The following is a 22,864-nucleotide window of genomic DNA, read 5'->3' as shown; positions in this document are numbered from 1 at the left end:
AAACATAGGGGTGCACGTATTCTTTCAAACTAACGTTTTTGTTTTCTTTTGGATACAGCAGTGTTTTTAAATGCTACCATTTAAATGAAAAAGCAGGGAACCAGAAAGAAAGGCAAAAGAGGCTGAACCATAATGAAATGCTACACACAAAAATTTTTTTCTTTAGATTTGGGCTTTCACACTTATTCTGCACTCAGTCTAGCCTTAGTGTCGGAATGCCAAAAATATGGGCATGGGAGCAGGGTTCATCTATGGAAAGAAGAAGCAAAGATTTCTGTACTACTGTTCTCTACTGATGTTGCTCATGGAGGCTTGCTGGGGTCAGTCTCTCAACATGTCTTAGGTTGAGCGCAGAGCTTTGTTGTAGGTGGGCAATTTGATCTCATGTGTGACCCAGCTAATGCTCTATATGCCACAGTGAACAGGAGGGGGGCAGGAATATGGTTGGGTATCAGGTGGGCAGCATTTGGGTAGAAGGGATGGAGGTGCAGGCCCTCCATAAGGCTAGGCCCTGAGTGTAAAATGTGCATGTGTGGGGAGAGGGTCTGGAGAACAAGAACAGCTGGACCAGAAGTAGACGGTGGCATTTTGAAGAGGCAAGGCAGTAAAGAGTGTGTGTGTAAGAGACAGAGAGAGAGCAGAGAAAGAGAGACAGAAAGAGAATGGTGGAGAGCATCCCATATGATCACCAAACATCACTAGTTCATGGTGGTGAAGTAGCCTCACGTGCTCAATATCTTCTCCAGAATGGTTCCATGACTTTATTCTGAGGTGGACACAGCCATATAAAAATGGGTTAAGACAGCGCCACCTGAGGAGCATGGCTGGCAGCAGTCAACCAGGCTGGTAAACGAGCCAGGGCACCCTGCTGTCCTTGTTGACCTTCTCTCCTGGGATTTCTTCCTGGACTTTGATGAATCAGGCTCAGAGGGCTCCATGGAGAGGAGTGGCCAATGGGTGAGTCTAGAGAAGCGATGTGGCAGTTTAAGAATTTGATTATTGTTTGTAGATGTTGAATTAGTCCACAGTTTTGTTTCATAGAGCACAAACAAGTTCTTTTAAGAAGTCACCAGGCAGGGACACCTGGGTGGCTCAGTCAGTTAAGCGTCTGCCTTTGGCTCAGGTCATGATCCCAGGGTCCTGGGATTGAGCCCCGAGTGGGGCTCCCTGCTCAGTGGGGAGCCTGCTTCTCCATCTGCCTGCCGCTCCCCCTGCTTGTGCTGTCTCTCTGTCGCTGACAAATAAATTAATTAAAATCATCTTTAAAAAGTCACCGGGCAAAGCTTGGCAGCCTTTACCCTGCCTTTCTACTGGAGATCCCCAGCCCAGACTTGCCAGACTACCTCGCCATTCACTTCCCAGAGCTAGGGCTAAAACCATCATTACCGAAGGCAGTTTTGTGGAAAGGCCTTTTTGTTTTCTTTTCAAACGTATGTGTTCAGATAAGTTTGCTGTTACTATTGGGGGGGGAAAAACAACTCGGCAGATTAGTCCCTCGGACTTGGACTTTGGTCTTCTTCTTTTTTTAAAATGTAATTTAATTTATTTATTTGAGAGAGAAAGAGGGTGAGTGAGCAGTGGAGGGGCAGAGGGAGAGGGAGAAACAGACTTACTGCTGAGTAAGGAGCCTGATGCGGGACCCGATCCCAGGACCCCAGGATCATGACCTGAGCCAAAGGCACACGCTTAACCAACTGAGCCACCCAGGCGCCCCAAACTTTAGCCTTCTTTTTTTTTTTTAAAGATTTTATTTATTTATTTGAGACAGAGAGAATGAGAGAGACAGAGAGCACATGAGAGGGGGGAGGGTCAGAGGGAGAAGCAGACTCCCTGTTGAGCAGGGAGCCCGATGCGGGACTCGATCCAGGGACTCCAGGATCATGACCTGAGCCAAAGGCAGTCGCTTAACCAACTGAGCCACCCAGGCGCCCCAAACTTTAACCTTCTTATGTATACTTTGTTTTCAGCCAATTCCATCTTGCCAAGGAATCAACTCTCACTTCACATGGTGTTTTCCTTCCTATAAACTGCAGGAATGTACCTAAAAAAACAAGCCTCGTTTTTTCAGATCATAAGCCTAAACATGGTATTTTAGTGATAGGTATGCATAGTGAGTTGTATACTATCCCCCAAATTCATCTGCCAATGGAAATAGGGTCTTTGTAGATGTAATTAGCTAAGATTAGGTCATACTGCATTAAAGTGGGCCCTAAATCCAAAAAACTGGTATCTTCATAAGAAAAAGGAGAGAGAGGTTCAGACAGACAGGCAGACACACACACACACACACACACACACACACACACGGAAAAAGACCACCTGAAGCCAGAAGCAGAGATTCGAATGATGTAGCTCCAAGTCAAGGAATGCCAAGGATTGCTGTAGCCACCAGAAGCTGAGAGAAGCATGGGACAGATTCTCCCTCAGAGACTCCAGAAGAAACCAACCCTGCAGATACCTTGATTTCAGACTTCCAGCCTCCAGCAACATGGAAGAATACATTTGTCTTGTTTTAAGCCACCAGTTTGTGGTGATTGGTGAGGGCAGCCCTGGAAAGCCCCTGTAGCCTGTATTCCAATGCGTTACTCCATAGCAATGCTGCCCAGGCAGCAGCCAGAGAGACTTGGTAACAATGTAAAGAACCCCTGCCTCTGCTAAGTGGAGAAGTTGAAGTCAATAGAATGTTCTAGGAGCTCTGCATAATGGTGATCTGTACCACCCCTCAACTCTCTCCCCTCATGTCTTCTCTTCTTTGCCATACTGCCCTTCTTGGTGATTTTCCAGCACATCTCAGGCCCTTTGCCTTTCTGTCATTCTGGAATGTTCTTTTGCTGATATACACATGGCTCCCTCCCTCACCTCCTCCAGGTCTTTATTCCCCTGTCACCTTCTTTGTGAGATGTCCCCTAGCCTCTCTATTGAAGGTTGCCTTCTTGGCTGCCTTATTTTCCTCCTTAGCACTTACCACCATCTAGCATATCATACATTTTGCTTACTCATTTCGTTGATCGCCTGTGTTCCCCAGTAGAAGATCAGCTCTCTGAGGACAGGGACTTGGTCTGTTCTGATTATTGCTATCGCCCCCGCACCGATGTGCTCAACAGACACACAGCTGGTGTTCGAGACCTATTTCTTGGATGAGTGCATGCATCCGTTGGTATACGGGTGTGCTGTCAGGTTTACGTATAAAAGCACCTGATTTCTGAATATACTTTGCATATGAAGAGCTGCCACAGCTGACAGAACTTACATTACTATTACCGATTCTGGACCTGTCCCCAAAGCTGGACATTTGGCAGTCAGGGCAGGGGCACCTTGTGTTCCTGGGGCCCACGCTGTCTGCCTGGAATGCTGTGCCCACAGAACCCACATGGTTCCTGGAAGTTAGTGTCTTGGTCTACTTGGGCTGCCATAACAAGGTACCATAGACCGGGTGGCTTCAGGCACAGACATTTATTTCTCACAGTTCTGGAGGCTGTGAGTCTGAGATCAGGGTGCCAACGCAGCCAGGTTCCAGTGAGAGCCCTCTTGCTGGCCTGCAGATGGCTGCCTTCTTTTTTTATTTTTTAATTTTATTATGTATGTCACCATACGATACATCATTAGTTTTTGATGTGGTGATCCACGATCCATTGTTTTCATATAACACCCAGTGCTCCATGCAGTACATGCCCTGCTTAATACCCATCACCGGGCTAACCAACCCCCTCTCCCCCCTCCTCTAAAACCCTGTTTGTTTCTCAGAGTCCATAGTCTCTCATGGTTCATCTCTCCCTCCAATTCCCCCTCCCCATTTTTCCCTTCTCCTAATGTCCTCCATGTTATTCCTTATGTTCCACAAATAAGTGAAACCATATGGTAATTGACTTTCTCTGCTTGACTTATTTCACTTAGCATAATCTCCTCCAGTCCCATCCATGTTGATGCAAAAGTTGGGTATTCATCCTTTCTGATGGCTGAGTAATAGTCCACTGTATATATGGACCACATCTTCTTTATCCATTTGTCTGTTGAAGGGCATCTTGGCTCTTTTCACAGAGTGGCTATTGCAGACATTGCTGCTATGAACAATGGGGTGCATATGGCCCTTCTTTTCACTACATCTGTGTCTTTGGGGTAAATACCCAGGAGTGGAATTGCTGGGTCATAGGGTAGCTCTATTTTTAAATTTTTGAGGCACCTCCACACTGTTTTCCAAAGTGGCTGTACCAACTTGCATTCCCACCAACAGTGTAAGAGGGTTCCCCTTTCTCCACAACCTCTCCAACATTTGTTGTTTCTTTCCCTGTCCATTTTTGTGATTCTAACTGGTGTAAGGTGGTATCTCAATGTGGTTTTGATTTGGATTTCCCTGATGGCTAATGATGATGAACATTTTTCATGTGTCTGTTAGCCAGATGGCTGCCTTCTACCGTGTCTGCACATGGTGGGGAAAGAGAGAGAGAGAGACCTCTGGTGTCTCTTCCTCTTCTTAGAAGCCAGTTCTATGGGATCAGGGCTCCACCCTCATGAGCTCATTTCACCTTAATCACCTCCTCAAAGGCCTTATCTCCAATACAGTCACATCAGGGGTGGAGATAACTATAGTTACAGAGATGACGATAGTTGGAGGCTCACAGAGAGCACAAGTGGGTCCATTCTGTAAACACCCTGCTTTTATTTATGATCCATGTGGACATATCCTTATGGTGTGAGTTGATTCTGCATGACATAATCTTCAGTTGAAAAGCTGATGCAGGGACGCCTGGCTGGCTTAGTCATCGGTACAGCACTCGACAGGGGATCTCAGGGTGGTGAGTTCAAGCCCCACCTTCGGTGTAGAGATGACTTAAAAATAAAATCTTAAAAAAAAGAAGAAAAGTTGATGTAAAACAAAACTTGAGAAATGTTTACAAGAAGTAAAACAAACTCCTAATTCTTCTATCTTGAGAGACTTACTTTCCTTTGTCCATTTTATCTTCTGGTCCTCCACACGTTCATCTCTTTTTACACTTTATCATCACAATGTAAATGCCATTTTTAAAACACTACCTTTTAATTCAAGGTTTATCAAAAATATTTTTGTCATTTCTGCAGTCTCTTCATGGTTCTGACTTTTAACGATCAGGTAATATGACATCTTGTTGATGCACTACACTTTTTTAACATCATTTTCTGCTTGTAGAAACTTGGATTGCATCCCAATTTTGGCTGTTATAGATGGCCCTGTAATAAAAAAATCTTTGTGCATCTAGATTTTTGTTTCTGTGGAATTAGTTCCTTTGGATAAGTTCCCAGGAGTAGAATTGCTAGGTCAGAGTGACAACATCTGTGTGGCTCTTGCTACATATTGCAAGGAATGCAATTTAAAAATGCTATGAATATATACGTTTATACAGAGAAAATGGGTCTTGTCGTGGTAATATCAAGGCTCTCAAGTGCTGGGTGCAGGATGAGCTCACTCCGATGCAAGGAATCTTAGAAATATCTCTGTTTGAAGCTAAGTATAGGCTGATATGACTTCCAACAAAATTTTAGGCAGTTGTTGCACATACAAGTCAGTGAAAATGATATGCTTTCCATAGGACTTCCGGGGGATTCTCACAACTGTTTCATCTAAACCACATAAGACTCTAAGTTTACAAGTTAATTTGAACGGTTAATCTCCACACTATAGATCAATGTTATTCTTCATGGTTATTTTAAGAAAGAGAAATAACTACTTGCTTTCGTGTCGTGTGGAATCCAAAAGCAAATTACATTCCTTTTTGATATAGGCTGTCAAATATTTGTTGAATGAATAATATAATTGTTCTGCTGATTGCTTCTTTTTAATGTTTAATATTTAACCCTGACAAAGTTAAAAGGTGCAAGATCTTCAGCCTTACAATGGAATTAAGAAAAACTCAAGTATAAGAAATGTCACTTTTGAGAATAAAACAATATTATAGTCCATGATCAGTTCACTTCCTACAATTTCCTACTCCTCACTGCTTAATTTAATAATTCAAATATATAATAGCTAATATAATACCAGTGTCAGTTGTCAACTGCCAAAAAAATGTGGAGGACATTTTTCACTCCCCCCCCCAATTTTACACCCATTTCCATAGTCCTCTGTGTATTAGATCATTGGCATTTTTTTCCTACAGAGTTTGAACTCTAAATTGATGGCGAAAATAGGCTTGCACCAGGCACCAGCTGTCACTTCTTTGGAAATTTTGATTATTTCGGTCTTTTGGATTTGAATATAATAAAAAATCTATAATCTATCTCAAAATACAAACACTTTCAGCTTTTTGTTTTTTAAAATGTACATACTCTTAGAATCACCTGTCTTAAATCTCACATTCTGGGGTTATGAATATAATTTATTTACAAAAGTAAACATGGGTGGTAAAGGTATCAACCTATAATCCCCAAAGGAAAAACAAGTTTTAGGCTGAAAAGAGTTTTTCTGAAGCAGTGAACAAGGCACTGGAGAGGGAGTTAAAAGAGCCAGCTCTAATCTGGCTCCATCTTTCATGGCTGGCTCTGATTAGCCCTCCAGGCCTCCTCTCTGGACCCATCAATTCATTTTCCCTACTCCGCTCTGCCTTCATGTCATACTCATTGGCATTTTATGCTCATGCCATGCTTTTGTAAAATATTGCTCTTGCACATGCTACTCCTTCTACCTGGAATGCCCTTCACTATCTTCTCTGTCTAGAAAATTCCTGATCATCCTTCACAGCTAAGTTCAACTGTCACTTGCACAGTTAACTTTCCACTGACATTTAGCAACCTTTCCTCCATCATGGCCCTCCCACAAACCAACCAACCAACAAACAAGCAAACAAACCTGGCCTGGTCACAGAAGAAAACTCACCCATTTCCTTCTCTCACAGCACTAGGCACATTGATACACTCATGCAAACGTTTTCTTGAATACTGCACTGTTCTAGATGCTGCAAAACAGTGATGAACACAGACAAGCCTTCATAGGGCTCTTGGCCTATTGGGGAAAACCAGAAAATGAACCAAATAAGTAAATTGTTTATGAGGTATATTTAAGGTGATAAGTGCTTATGGAGAAAATAGAGCCAGAGAACAATAGGAAGTGCCAGGGTACCAGTGAGAAGCTTACAAATTGAAATTGGGTAATCAGGGAAGACTTCAGGGAGAAGGTGACATCTGAGCAAAGACTTGAAGCAGGGGAGGGAGTGAGCAATGGGGATATCTGATGAAGAGAGCTCCAGGTAGAGGGAATGGCAATTCAGAGGCTCTGAAGGAAGAGCTTGCCAGTAATATTTGAGGAAGAGCAAGGAAGCTCATGTGCATGAAACAGAGTGAGCAGAAAGAACAGTAGTGGAGACTAGATAAGAACGATAAGAGAGTGGAGATGGGAGCCCAGATTTTTATGGGGTCTTTGAGGCCCCTGTGAGGACTTTGGCTTTAACTAGTAGGGAGATGGGAAACCATTGGAGGACTTGATCAGAGAACTGACTTGAGTTACATTTTTAAGGGTTCTTCTGTTTTATAGAATATGGACTGTTAGGGGACAAGGCAATACTCCAGACAAGAGAAAATGGTGGTTTGGACCAGGATTGCAGCAGGGGAGGTGGTGGGAAGTGGTCAGATTCTGGATTTATGTCGATTGTAGAGCCAACAGGACTTCCTGATGGATTAAATGACAGAAAGAAACAAGTCAAAGATGACTTCAAGTTTTTTTGGCCTGAGCCACTAGAAAGATGGAGCTGTTAATGAATTGGGATGATGAAGGTTGTGGAAGGAGCAGATTTAGAGGGGGAAGATAAGGAATTTGGTTTTGGATGTTGAGTTTGAGATGCTAATTAGCCTTTAAAGGAGAGATATCAGTTTGTCAGTTGGATGTATGAGTCTGGAATTTGGGAGAGACATCTGCTGGAGATAGAAATTTTGGAGTCGTCAGCATACAACTGATATTTAAAGCCATGATACTGAATGAGATCATAAAGGGAGTGGTTGTGGAAAGAAAATAGAAGAGGTCCAAGCCTGAGCCCCAGGGTTCTCCAGTGTTAAGTGGCTAAGCATACAGGTCTGTTATAGCATGTTCACATTTTATTGTAATTACAATATGTGTTGCATTGTAATTACAGTATGTATTGTACAATCGTCTATGTGTGTCTTACACTTCCATTACACTCTGATCTCCTTGACGGAAAGGACTGGATCTTACTCATTTGTTAACAGCTTTATCTGAGGAATAATTTACCCACCATAACACTCACCAGTTTTAAGTGTACAATTCAATGCCTTTTAGTTCTTACTCATTTTTGTATCTTCATTAACAGGTATATGGTAAGCACTTCATAAACATTTTTACAATGAATGGTGAGTTTTTCAGTGAATTGCTAAATGAATGAATGCATGTGATCTCAGATCACTCCTTTACATATCTGGATGCCACTTCTTTGGGTACAAAATGAGAGTGCTGACAAGAAGATTTTAAATTCTCTTTCAACTTTGAAATTTAAATATTCCAAACGTTTATTTCAGAGGCAAGGAATAAACCTCAGTGAGCTGCTCAGGTTTCCCCATCACTAGCTTTTATAATGGCATTAAGACAAGAAATGTTTTCCGGAATTTTTTTAGTGCAATGAGAAATTGGTTTTGACCTTGTTGGGTCAAGTTATAACTGTTGAGAGTGTTGTTTGAAATTCAAAATCTCATCATGAATCAGGCATGAAAGATCAGAAACTTGGAATCTAGTATTATTTGGTTTATAAAACATACAGATGTAATATATATATATAACACTAGCACAATGAGTGAATGTGAAGCAGAACCATATTGTCACAGGGTTCCTGTATTTCAAATTTACCATTAATTCAACATTAACTCTAAGTAAATTGTGATAAAATAGAGATTGTAATCCCTAGGGCAATCACTAAAGAAATAATACCAAGAGATACAACTAAGAATAAATACAGGAATTAAAATGCAATGCTACCAATAATTGATTAACACAAAGAAGGTAAGAAAAGAGGAACAGAGGAACAAAAGCAGATAAGACAAATAGAAAGCAAATAGCAAAATGGTAGACCAAAATCCAATCAGATAAGAAATAATGTTAAATTGACTAAGAACTCCATTTAAAAAAAAAAGATTTTATTTATTTATCCATTTGACAGAGAGAGACACAGCGAGAGAGGGAACACAATCAGGGGAAGTGGGAGAGGGAGAAGCAGACTCCCCACGGAGCAGGGAACCCGATGCGGGGCTCGATCCCAGGACCCTGGGATCATGACCTGAGCTGAAGGCAGATGCCTAACGACTGAGCCACCCAGGCGTCCCTAAGATTTATTTATTTATTTGAGAGAGAGAGAGGGAGGGAGAGTACAGAGGGAGAGCGGGAGGGAAAAGCAGACTCCCTGCTGAGCAGAGAGTCCTATGCAGGAGTGGATCCCAGGACCCTGAGATCATGACCAGAGCCGAAGGCAGGCCCTTAACCAACTGAGCCACCCAGATGCCCCTTGACTAAGCACTCCAATCAAAAAGCAGAGATTGTGAGACTGTGTCAGATTGGATAAAAAAGCAAGACCCAAACATTTGCTGTCTACAAGAGCCTCACTTTAACTGCAGAGACATCAATAGAGTTAAAAGTATCAAAAAAGATATAGATGGCAAACCGTAAGCATAAAAAAGCTAGAGTGTCTATATTAATAAAAGATAAATAGATAAAATAAGAAAGTTTAATAAGAGGCAGAGAGGGATATTTTATGAGGATATATTATTAATTGTTACAATACATAACAATTGTATCTATTGTTGTAACACAAAATAAATGTAGAGCTTCAAAACACATGAAGCAAAAACTGGTAGAACTAAAGAAAAATAGACAAATGAATAACATAGTTAGAGATTTTAATATGCTTCTTTCAGTAATTAATAGAACAAATAGCCAAAAAATTAGTAAGAATTTAAAAAGATCTGAGCAACATTATCAACTGCTTTAACTTAATTGACATTTATAGAACAATACCCTCAACAAATTCAGACTACACGTTCTTTTCAAGCACATATGAAATGTTCATCAAAACAGACCATATCCTGGGCCATTAAATAAGTCCCTTTCAAAAGACTGAAATCTTACATAGCGTATTTTCTGACCACAATAGAATTAAATGAGAAATAATAACAGTAAAATAAATGAAAGTGCCAAATACTTTGAAATTAAATAGCACATATCTGAATAACCCATGAGTCAAAGAAATTGCAAGGGAAATAAAACATTTTGAAATGAATGATAATGAAAACACAGTATTTCAAAATTTGTTTTGCTGAAGCAGTGCTTAGAGCGAAACTTACAGTTTTAAATGTTTATATTAGAAAAGGAGAAAAGGTCTAATGTCAATGATATAAGCTTTGACCTTAAGAAATTAGAAAAAGAAGAGCCAATTATACTCAAAGTAACCAGCTAGAAAGAAATAGCAAGAGTCAATGAAACAAAAAACAAATAAAAACAAAGAAGATTAATGGAACCAAAAGCTGGTTCTTTGAAAAGATCAATGAAAAAACAGAGAAGGTACAAATTAACAATATCAGGAATAAAAGAACATATAGAGCCTACTGGGGATTAAAGGATAATAAGGAGATATTATGAACAACTTATGTAAATAAATTTGACAACTTAGATGAAATAGACAACTTCCTTGGAAGACGGAATTTATCAGATGGGACATAAGAAGAAAGAGAAAATTCAAATAATCTCATACCTACTAAAGAAATTGAATTAGTAATTTAAAACCTTGCCCAGATGGCTTCCCTGTAAATTCTATCAGACATTTAAGGAAGAAATAATACATATCCTTCAAAAACCATCTCAGAAAGCACAGAAGAAAGGAATAACTTCCAAATCATTGTATGAGGCCAATATTAACCTGACACCAAAATAGGCATAAATGTTACAAGAGAAGAAAACTATAGACCAATATTCTTCATGAGCATGGATGCGAAAATCTTTAACAAGTTTGGCAGATCAAATTCAGCAAGATATAACAAGGATAATACGTCTTGAACAAGATATAAAAATGATAACATTCCAGGAATGCAAAGTTGGTTAGCCCTTGAACATCGATCAATGTAACTCACCACATTGAGAGTGAATTTTGATAAAGTTTCTCAATAAACTTGGAATAGGAAGTAACTTTCTCAACCTGATAAAGAACATCTATGAAACAAAACAAAACCAAAAAATCTTAAGGCTAAGATAATCTTTTGTGTTGAAAGACTGGATGTTTTCTTAGAATTGACAATATGGCGAGCTTGTCCATTCTCACCATTTCTGTTCAACATTGTGCTAGAGATTCTGGCAAGACAATAAAACAAGCAAACAAACAAAGAAAACAACAAAAGGAAAGAAAGGGAGAAACAGAAGGCATACAAACTGAAAATGGAGAAGTGAAGTTGGTTTTATTCACAAATGAAGTTATTTTATTCATAGAAAGTTTTGAAGAACCAAGAAAAAAGCTACTAGCACTCATAAGTGCTCAAGATATAAGGTTAATATATACAAATCGATTGTGTTTCTATACAATGGAACAAACAAAAAATAAAGTTAGAAAAAAATTAAATTAAAATTCTGTTTATAACATAAAAATGTAATCTTATGGAAAATTAAATATGTGCAAAGCCTAAACACTGAAAAATACAAAATACTACCAAGAGAATTTAAAGATTCAAATAAATGGTGAAATATGCCATATTCATGGTTTAGAAGATTTCATATTATCAATATGAATGACTGTCAATTCTCCCAAAATTGATGTGTAGATTCAATGCAATTCCAATAAAAATTCCAACAGAATTTTTTATAAAAATTGGCAAGCTGATTGTAAAATGACCAAGAATGACCAAAATAATTTTGAAAAAAAAGTTTGGAGAAATTACCCATTTAAAGCCTTATTATAAAGCTACAGTAATCAAGACACTGTGATTTGTCCTAACAATAGATATATAGATCAACAAAGTAGAACAGAGTAAAGAAACAGAGATAGACATTCGTGGTCCCTTGATTTTCAACAATGGTAGGAAGATAATTCAGTGGGAAAGTATAATCTTTTCAACAAACAGTGCTGAAACAACTAGAAATCTATACAGAAAAAAACGAACCTCAACTCACCTCACACCATCCACAAAAATAAATCAAAATGCGTCATAGACATAAATACAAAAATTAAAACAATAAAGATTCTGGAAAAAAATAGGAGAAAAATCTCTGTGACACTGGAGTACGTTAAAAAAGGGTGTTTTTAATAGGATACAAAAAAACCACAACCCATGAAAGAAAGTAATGATGAATTAGAGCTCATTACAATTTTTGAAATGAGCTCTCCTAATGACGTCTTTAATAATAAGAAAATGCAAGTCACTGCTTGGAAAAATATATTTGTAACACACATATCTGACAAAGGACTTGTATTCAGAATACATAAAGAACTTTCATAACTCGGAGTGCCTGGGTGGCTCACTCGTTAAGCATCTGCCTTCAGATCAGGTCATGATCTCAGGGTCCTGGCATCGAGTCCCGCATCGGGCTTCCTGCTCTGCAGGGAGCTGGTTTCTCCCTCTGCTTCTGCCTCTCTCTCTCTCTGTCTCTCATGAATAAATAAATAAAATCTTTAAAAAAAAGAACTTTTATAACTCAATATTAAAAGGACAAACGTGGGGCACCTGGGTGGCTCAGTCGTTGGGCATCTGCCTTTGGCTCAGGTCATGATCCCAGCGTCCTGGGATGGAGCCCCGCATTGGGCTCCCTGCCCTGCGGGAAGCCCGCTTCTCCCTCTCCCACTCCCTCTGCTTGTGTTCCCTCTCTCGCTGTCTTTCTCTCTGTCAAATAAATAAAATAAAATCTTAAAAAAAAAAATTTTAAAAGGACAAACATAATAGATTAAAAATGGGCAAAAGATTTGAATAGACACCTCACAAAGAAGATATAAGGAATGGCCAATAATCATATAAAAATTCAACGGGGAAACACAAATTAGTCATCGGGAAAATGCAAATTCAAATCACAATAAATACAACTTCACATGTACTAGAAAGACTAAAATTTAAAAGACTAATGTGAGAATTAATTTTATATGGCAATTTGACTGGATCAGGGGATTCAACAGGTATTTGGCTAACCATTATTTCTGAGTATGACTGTAAGGATGTTTCCAGATGAGATTAGTATTTGAACTGATGGATTCTGTGAAGTACATGGCTCTCCTCAGTGTGGGAGGGCATCGTCTAATCTGTTAAAGGCTTAAGTAGAACAAAAGGTGGGGGAAGGAGGAAATCCCTCCCCCTCCCCCGTTTTTCTGCCTCTTTGCTTCAGCGGGGACATCTCATCTCATCTTCTCCAGCCCCCGGACTAGTATTTACGTCATTGGCTCTCTTGATTCTCAGGCCTTCAGACTCAGATTGAATTACACCATCGGCTTTCCTGGGTCTCCCGCTTGCAGATGGCAGATCATGGGACTTCTCAGCTTCCATAATCACATAAGCCAATTCCTCATAATAAATCTCTTTTTATAGCCCATTGGCTCTGTTTCTCTGAAGAACCCTGGCTAATACAGCTGACAACCCCAAATTTAGGTGGAGATGTAAGGCAAATGTAATTTCTCACAAAATGAAATATATACCTATCCTATGACACATCAAACCTACTCGTAAGTATCTACCCAAGGGGAATGAAAATATATATTCACAAACAGCCATATACAAGGATATTCATAGCAGTTTTATTCATAATAGTCAAAACCTGGAAATAACCCAAACATCCATCAGCAGAAGAATGGATAAATACATTGCAATATATCTTTAAAATAAAATACTACTCAACAATAAGAAAGAACACTCTTCCAATACATGCAACAGTGTAGATGAATCTCAAAAACAGTATGTTGAGTGAAAGAAGCCAGATTCAAAAAATATTGTATGATTCCATTTTTATGAAATTCTAGGAAAATAATCTATACTGACGGAAAGTGGATCAGTGGTTGCTTGGGGATGGCGGGGGGGGGGTAGGTGGGAATGGGGACAGTTGGGATCTAGCTAGTGTTGTGTCATTAACTAGCTGTGTGAACTTGAGCAGGAGCTCCCTTCTCCTTAGTTTCTTCAAGTATAAAAGATAGTTGGATAGAGCGGGTCATGCATACTGGCTGGTCTTTAGGGTCCCTTCCAGGCCCTACATTCTTGGTCTCTTCTGCATCCAGGCCCATAAAAGAGTAAAGCAAATGAATTTGTTGGTGATGTTTACACTGAATTTCTAAAAACTAGCATTAATTGTCATAAATTATTCTTGTCAGAGAAGAAGGGAATAATTATCTAGCATGTATATTTTTTTTTTCGGAGAAAATTATGAATTAATTGTAAAATAGGCTGGAAAAATGAAGAAAGACTTTTCATTGCAATAGCAGGAGGCCTGTGATTTTGATAGGAAATGATGAATAAAGGGTGTGGTAAGTAGCAGAAGGAAGTGAAAGTAAAGAAAAAAAAGAAAGCACAACATCCAGCAAAATGAGGGCTCTTATCGTCATTCAAATTACTTTCCTGATACAAATTTGTTTGAGCCATTTATTTTCCTAGTAAGGTCTTGTTCATAAGCTATTATGTATTGTTTATAACAGTCAAGTAAATAGACCTCATAGTGCATTTCATAAGGGCACTTCCCTAGGCCCTTCTCTGAAGGAACACATTACCTGTTTCACAACAATCCCATGAGAGAGGTACTCTGCTAGTACTCATCCTCCCCATTTTACAGATGGGGAAACTGAGACACATCCCACTATATTACCTTTCCAAAAAACAAGACATTCTGAATTTGGAAGCACAGCTGGTCTCAAGGCTTTGGATAAGGGATCATGGGCCTGTAATACCTAACTTGCTCAAGGGTGGTGAAGATTAACCGTGATAATGTATGTAAATCCCTGGCACATACTCAGTTCTCTATAATGGTAGTTATTAGTTGAAGGAACAATTAATGTTAACTGTTAAAATTGGTCAAGTGTCTTGGAAGATGCCAGATTAAGAGGATCCTGGGCCAGGTGGCAAGAGTATTTGAGACAAGGAAACAGCTTAACAAGGTTAATTGTGTGACAGTGGAGGGCATATTCTGGGAATGTGAAATGTGGAGGGAGTAGGCTTCAGGTTTGGGGATTGTAGAGGAGATGAGGCCATGAAGTTTGGGGACTGTAGAGGAGATGAGGCTACATATTGTGGACAGCTGGAATTGTTCATATGTCAGAGCAGGAAGACTAGAAGCTTTGGTGTGTGGAGAGGGTGCTGGGGTCTGATACGATCTTACCAGTGTCTTTAAGGACAGAACTCTAGTGACAGCATAGAGCATGGGCTGAGGTGGTGGGTGGAGATAGAGGGACTAGTCAGGATGTTCTTGCAAGATTTGAGTTGAGACTTAATGAGGGGCAGACATAGGGCTGCAGAAAAAATGGAACCTTAGGAACACATTGGTAGACTCCAGCAGGATACTGGGTGGGAGACAGTGAGAAGGAGATGCTGGAACTGAAACATTTCTGGGATTTCAGGCGTAAGTGGCATCTAGCCCAGTTCTGATTGTGGTCAATGGCTTCAGTAGCAAGAAGGACCAGGTTTGTATGGAAGGATGGGTTCAATTCAGGACCTGTTGAGTCTGAGGTCTACAGAACATCTGGTTGGAAATATGGGCCTGGGGCTTGGGAGATGAGTTGGCTGGAGGCAGATGGAAAGTCATCCTCTTAAAGACCACAACTGAAACTGCCCAAATAGATGAGATCATTGAGGAAGAATAGGCAGCATGAGACAATACTACCATTATTAGTAACCATTAAAAGAATCTTCTTATGTGCTTGGGAGATCTTGACTGATCGGGCAACGAGCATCCGACAAAATGAAAACATCGGAGTGTAAGTCTTGTGTTGGCTTTTACATGTATCCTCTCATTAATTCTCTCCAGAACAGTGTGGTGTAAAAAAAAAAAAAAAGAGAGAGAGAGAGAGAGAGGAGGAGGGACAAATTCTGGTTACAGAAAAAAGTCCCTATTTTCAAGGTTTAGGCGAACGAAGAACTAGAAAAGGGAAGAAAGACCAAGTTTTGTAAAGGTCACGTTAAACCTCCAACAGCCAACTTCTCGTCATCAGACAGATCCTGCCTTCATTATTCCAGGACCCTAGGTGAAGGTCAGGATGCACATGTCAGGAGCTGTGTGACAACCTAAGGGGACATTTGGGAAGTGCCACGTGCATGGGACAAGAAGCGGTATTTCATTATGGATTGGGCTGGATTGAGCTGGTCCTGGAAGGCTCTGAGAGAAAAGACATGTGTGTTGGGTCCTGAAGGCAGCAGAGCTTGGAGAAGTAGAGAGAAGAGCGAGAGGACCATGTAGGTCGAGAGGGCCACAGCCGGGAAGGTCAAGCATTTTCTCTTCACTCATTTACAACTGAAGTGGACCACAAAGTCCCCTACAAACCCATTCTTCTCACGCCCCTGGCTCTATGTTTAACGGTAAATTTTCCACTTACTCTGAATGCTGCTGCTTATCTTTTCATCGGGTTTGGCAAAACAGTGACATATGATCTTCCTTAAACATCAGCATATCTCAGCTTTTCTTTCAGTTTCTTATTTATTTTCATTCCAACATTTATTTACATACCTGTGATTTTTCAGTGTGAGCTCTGTTAATGTCAAATAGTGTTACATTCTGAACTATTGACATTATGCCTGGAGATTTTTAAAGAACAATTAATTCTCAATTACTTCCACGTTAATGGTCCCTGCCCCCCCCCAACTCAGGAGGGGCCCTGTAGCAAGGTCATGTCCCAGATGGAAGTGGACATTTGCTGTTCCTTGGCTTCCCAGCACCCATTCGCCCTTCTGTTCTTAAGAGCACTCTGAATTCCTTGTTGGAGATAACGGGCTCCTTATTATGAGAGTCTCCGTGGGACTGTCAGTCAAGGAACCCTGTCTTCTTGCCAAGAGTAATCACTGACTGAAGTTGGCCAATCAAATTTTATTCTAGGACAGTTCATCTTGAGCAGGGTCACTTAAGGTCTGTTAAAAGAAAAAAATGGAATGGGATTTATTTCAACAGAGATGCTTTGAAGGGATCATTGATTACTTCCTACCACTTAGATAATCCAGAGCTGCCTGGTTCTGCCCTTTGTGAGCCTCATTCTTTAGGTTCTTTCTTGAATTTCTGAGCAATCTGATAACTTTCTAATAAATTAAATAATATAATAGTAAAGATAATATTTATCACTATATATTATATATCATATAATATATATGAAAAGTAAATAAAAATAAAGATACATAAAAAATAACTTGGAGTCAATTTCTATTGTTTAAAAAAATAAGAAATAAAAACAAACCAAAAAATGAACTAATTCGCTGACCCTATTAGAAAATCCACTGTTTCCAGTTGTCAGCCAAAGTTACCTCCATTGCTGTGGGAAATCAGGGGTGATAAGAATGGATAGGAAGGTATCCACTCTCCCCTCTCCACTCTCCTCCATCTGCTGTCTCCCCCAGAGGATGGTTTGAACAGACCGATCAAGAGGCTCCAGTGTTCTCTGGCTCCCTATTGAGTTGGGGTTTTTTTCCATCTTGAAAACAAGGTCTGGGTGTGAGTTTTCTCAGCTCCCACATTAAGAGATTGCCTCAGGTTCGCTGTATCCAACAGTATGCTTATAAATGTTTAACAACTGGCTCTCTGAAAAGGAGGAGGAGGAGGGAGAGTTCTTGTTCGTAGTATTTGCTGATTTCTGCAGTATAGGATTATCACTACAACCTATATGGCTGCCAGTGTGACATCATTTGATAAAGAGTTGGGAAAAGATGCTAGCAATTAGCTTCTGCATGTCCTAGCATGTGGCTGGCAACGTCTCCCTACAGAATAACATGATTCTTTCTCCTTTAGAGTTCCACCAACTTCTCCTCCTGTCATTTTGGGTGGAGAGGTGATCACTTTACTGCCTCTAGCTCTGGGCACTTTCCCTAATCTCTACACACATCTTTGTAAATTGTCCATTTCTAAGAAAACCAACTACACACACACACACACACGCCTCCTCTAATTTGAAAGTGCCATCTTTTTCATGTGGGCATTGGAGTAACCAGCCTCCAAGGTGGCCCCTAAATTTGAATACTTGATCTTCTTATAAACAGTGTGACTTGGGCAAAGTGTCACCATGCAGCAAATACGAATAATGACAGAACCTATCTCAGAGTGTTCGTGTGAGGATTAAATCAGATGGTGTATGCAATGCGCTCAGAACTGTGTCTGATACTTAATAAGTACTTATGCAAATGAGACCTTTGATTATTAAAAATGAATTTTATATCACATTCATATCACAGAGCTATCATTTCGAGACTGTCCTGTTATTGCAGTCTATATTTTCCCAGTCATGCTTTTCCCTCTTCTTCCCCAGAATTATCATTGTGTTGTTGCTGCTCAGCGTAGCTAAATGTACTTGTTTCAATTCCTTCAGGATTTCTCTGATAACTTGAACTGATGCAGCATTTTCTGTTTGCTATAAATTTCTCCACTTACAGGAAAGATTTTTAACATGCATGTACATTCAGGAAAAAAGGAAAATGATACATACTGTTCAGGAGGATTCGGTGTCAAGGAATTAGTAATAAATAAGAGTAGCTGTATCTCAAACAACGTAGTAGATATAAATCAAAGGGAAAGGGAAATAGGAAGTCACATGGCTACAGCTTTTGATTATCCTGATCAGGATTATTTATAGCAAATCTTGGCCTGCATTTCTGTTGAAGGTACTAAATGCATAGAAGAAATGACTTAAAACATCGCCATCAAACTGCCAATGGCTAGGATAACATTCTCACTCCAGAGCCTCAAGGTGAGACTTGGAATGTCAATAATTATGGGAACCACAAGCCTAAAGATAATATAAACAACCCCAGAAACCAATTTCACTGTTCAGAATCCCTTCCCCGTAGCTTCCACTTCAAGCTGAGGGGTCAAGGTTTACGCGCCAAGCCGCTCTCATCTCCAACACTAAGCCACGGCTCTCCCCCAGAGTTTACCCCTACTTCAGCTCTGAAATGCTAGAAGCACTGCCTTGAACGGAAGGGACTTGCTTTTTTAGCAGCATCTGCCAGCCTTATGACTCTTGCTGCAGAATCCTGACAGCAGGACCTGTCACTCATCAGAAATCTGCTCCCCCTTCCCTCCCTGGCCCTTCGATGCTGAAGAGCTTGGCGGTCTTCGAGATGGCTCATTCTCAATGTTTTTTCGCCATCAGGGAAGTGTACTACAGGTCGGACCAGTGACTAAAGAAATACTCAGAGGCCTCAGAAGTCTGTCTCTTTGTGATAATAAGATGAGGAACAGCTCCATATTCCCTCCCCAGCTGCTCTTGAAACCTCAGCCCTGTGTTTATTCACCACTTAGACATGCTTCCTTGACTATCAAAGACTACCTCTTTCTCTCCTGAAACCTAAAAGCTTATCCCTGCCAAGGCCATAAAACCCTGTCCTTAGAGATTCTGTGGGGACAGGCCAAGGATCAGAAACATAAGCAATCTCACGATGCCCCTCCTTATCCCAGGATTACAGGAGTTTCCCTCTATAATTCCCATCACTAAAATATTTTCACTGAAAAAGACAAGTAATCTTGCGTTTGTCTCCATGGGCTCCCAGGATTGATTTGGTTAGATTTCTGGAGTTGGATATTTTTGTCCTCGAAGTCTTCTTTAAACCAGAAATCCAGTGTAAGGTATGGCTCTGAAAGTCGAGAGGCACCTGAGAAGCTGGACCACCAACCATGGATGGCCACTGACCTCTGGGCAGCGCTAAGGATTTCTTTCACGTGGCCAAGGAGAAGGGATTCTTTTGTAGCTTACAGCATTCGGCCAAGACTGCCGGTTGTGCCCATCTCGAGAGGATCGAGAATCAGGGAAGCTACTCTCTTATCTGTGGGTGTGCTCAATTTCCTTATGCATAGATCAGCATCTTTGTCAAAAAGTGTGGTGCTGGTTTTAGGCCTAGCTTAGTTTGATTACCAAAGGTTCCTTTTAATCAATTGCAAGCAGGATCTGGGTAGGAGTCCAAGAACTAGGTAGAATTATGGCTGAAATTAAATTTTGCTGTTGATTCCAGTAAATAAAAAGAGATATTGATTGGGGCTAGGACAACCTTGATGTTTCCAGTCAGGCTGCTAGTCAATACTTACTGTTCATGTTAGGGTTCAGCATATATATCAATCAGGGTCCTGACAAGAGAAAAACAAAACACTCAAATTAGGATAACTTAGGAAAGTTTATAAGGGACTAACTATAAAAGTGCAGGCAGAGTTAAGGGAACAATATGGATAGGATTAATTCAGATATGGCAGAAGATGGGCAGTTATCATTTTTGGCCCTAAAGGACAAGGCAAGGGAAAGTTATGGAACCTGTAAGGAGAGAGAATCATGCATAGCAAGTGCTTGAGAGGAGCCATGAGCAACCTTTGGATAAGGGTCAGAGCCACCCCAATGAAACCTCTCCCTCTCCCTCCTCCTTTGGATCTCCTGGCAGATTCCCCTTGACTAAACCCATCTTGAAGCCAAAGACATGGAGCCATACAGGGGCAGTCTCTGGGACTGAAAGCAGAATGGAGAAGGATGGGGAGTGAATCTGGAGGAGCCAATATATATTATCTGGCACCCCTGGATTTCCAAAGCACAATAGGATTTCCTTCTACTTACCCTTCTAATCAACCTAATCATGCCTCATCTTCTCTAGGTTTTTCTTAAACATGATGATCTCCCAAGGCTTCACCTCTAAGGACTCCCTCTGGAGTTCCTGCTGTCCCCATCTTTTATCTATGAATTTAATTCTCACCACTGCACGTGGTTCCTAGGAATGTAGCCCCAGCTTCAAGCTAATTCAACTGCCTGCTGGATAACTTGACCCAGATGGCCACTGATACCATAAAATCAATAGGCCCTGAACCAAATCCATAACCTTCCACTACAGAGCTCCAAACTGGCTCCTCCTCGTAACTTATACTACTTCTGTTAATAGGACCGTCATTCTCCCAATTACCAATTACTCCAAGCTCTGTCGTGCTTATCTATGCTATCCTCAGTCATGCTTTTCTGTGCTGTCCTTTTGTCCTCCTCCCCTCTCCCTTCCCCACTCTTTTCCTCATCCTCCCCCTCCTCCCCCTCCTCCTCTTTCTCATCCTCTTTCTCCTCCTCCTTCTTCTTCTCTTCCTCCTCCTTCTTCTTCTTCCCTTCCATTTGTTGCAAAGTCCGTACCTCCTTTCAGTGTGCTTTTCTAGTGTGTGTGCTATCTCATGATTGTCCTGGTTATGGGTCTTAACTTTTTACCTAGGCTGTGTAATAAAGTCCTAAATATAACCCTAGTGCCAATCCATTCTGTACCTATTCCAATGCACAAATATTTAAGTTTCTTGCACCAAGTTGCCTCATTGATTCAGCCATAATTTTTGCCCTTGTCCTCTCTGAAATAGGACATTTGAAGGGAGGGAAATCTTCCAAAAGCAGTGCCTGTAACACATCCCCTTCATTTTGCATGTGACAACCTGAGGCACAGAGAAATTGCTAGTCCATATAACTTGTCCCTCAATCCCAGTGTTCTGATAAGTCTTTGATGACTCTTCCTTACCTTTCCAGTTAGTAGAGCATAAGTTTCGTAGCCTGCTATACCAGGCAATTCCTTCAACATGTTCCCAACTCATCTTTTTAGATGCTGCAATCTGCAACTACTCTACAGAGAGCCTATGCTCTACCTAAAGTCAAAATTCTGGAATACGACTTGCGATTGTCCTCATTAGTGTCTTTGCACATCCCTTCTGCTGCTTGAATTGGCTTTCTCTCCCTCGAGTCCCCTTCTACCTGCTGAACATCTCCCCACCTTTCAGAGCATATGCCCCGGCATTCTTCCTTTCCATCCTCTTTTACAAAGTTCTTTACAAAGCCATTCTGGATTTTCCCCAGCCAAATGTGATCTTTCTCTTTTGTAAATCTCCAAAAAAATTTCCAGCTCTGTTATCTTACCCAAGTCTTTCAAGTATTTGTATTACCCTGCTCGTGGTATGTGGACACTTCTTTTAGCCCTTTATTATATCATAAGCTTCTTCTAAGCATGGCCAATGCCACTCTCTTTTACTTTGTGTCACCTCTGGTGTTAATGCAGTATATTTCACAGAAATATTTTTAATTCTGTAACTATTTTTAAATTTTGACTGTGATATATTTCTTCTGTAGGAACAACTGACTCTGCCCCTACTCCTCCAACATAACTGTGTCTCACGTGTAATCCTCTTGGAAGGGATGAAATTTTGTTGCTATCATTGGTTTCTTGTCTACTAAGATGATGGTATTCACCAGAGCATGTTTCATTCCTCTGCTCCCTTACCACTCTCCTTGTCAAACTGATAGGAGAGAAAGACAAAGGCAGGTTTATTTTGTAAGTGAATTCTGTTTTGCAGTTAAATTGTGTGTGTAATGTATGTTGAAGAAGTGAATGCATAATCGAAAGGATGCTTGCCTGCCATGATGGCTACTAGGCATACTCTGTCTCATTGGATATCTTTTTGTTCAAATCTTACCTTTGCCAATACCTGGCTGAAAGACCTTGGAAAAGTCACTTAAGCTCTTTGAGCCTTAGAAAGCATGGAGTAGGCTGAAAGGTTTCAAACTTTTCTTTTAAGCCAAAGAACTCCTATCAAGCAAAATCTTACTCAGACATGCACTACGTAAACCTGATGAAATCAGAGGCAGAAGTAGTTTGGCTGAAAATTGGGGAAGGAGCTTTTGAGGAATGAGGTGTGACAACTAGCAGACAAGTCCATTCCATATCTAACTCCTCCTTTAAGCACTTTATCAAAGAATACAGTCAACGC

General features: G+C 40.5%; 1 long non-coding RNA gene across 1 annotated transcript in view; it reads right to left on the bottom strand.

Annotated features, from left to right (window-relative positions):
- Positions 1-1,763: 1,763 nt before the first annotated feature.
- Positions 1,764-22,864, bottom strand: part of LOC123839689 (uncharacterized) — a 45,120-nt gene continuing 24,019 nt past the window's right edge. Inside the window, exons 2-4 of the long non-coding RNA XR_006789703.3 lie at positions 20,186-20,224; positions 6,848-6,973; positions 1,764-4,841 (exon numbers count right to left, since the gene is read on the bottom strand). This is a non-coding gene — a long non-coding RNA (uncharacterized LOC123839689). The remainder of the gene's footprint in view (positions 4,842-6,847; positions 6,974-20,185; positions 20,225-22,864) is intronic.

This window comes from Mirounga angustirostris, unplaced genomic scaffold, assembly GCF_029215605.1.
Source record: "Mirounga angustirostris isolate CCGP_5_RB_7025 unplaced genomic scaffold, mMirAng1.0.hap1 SCAF_3, whole genome shotgun sequence".
In the NCBI taxonomy this organism is placed as follows: Eukaryota; Metazoa; Chordata; class Mammalia; order Carnivora; family Phocidae; genus Mirounga; species Mirounga angustirostris.
Note: the sequence above shows the minus strand (reverse complement) of the source record. Positions and strands in the feature narration are given on the sequence as shown.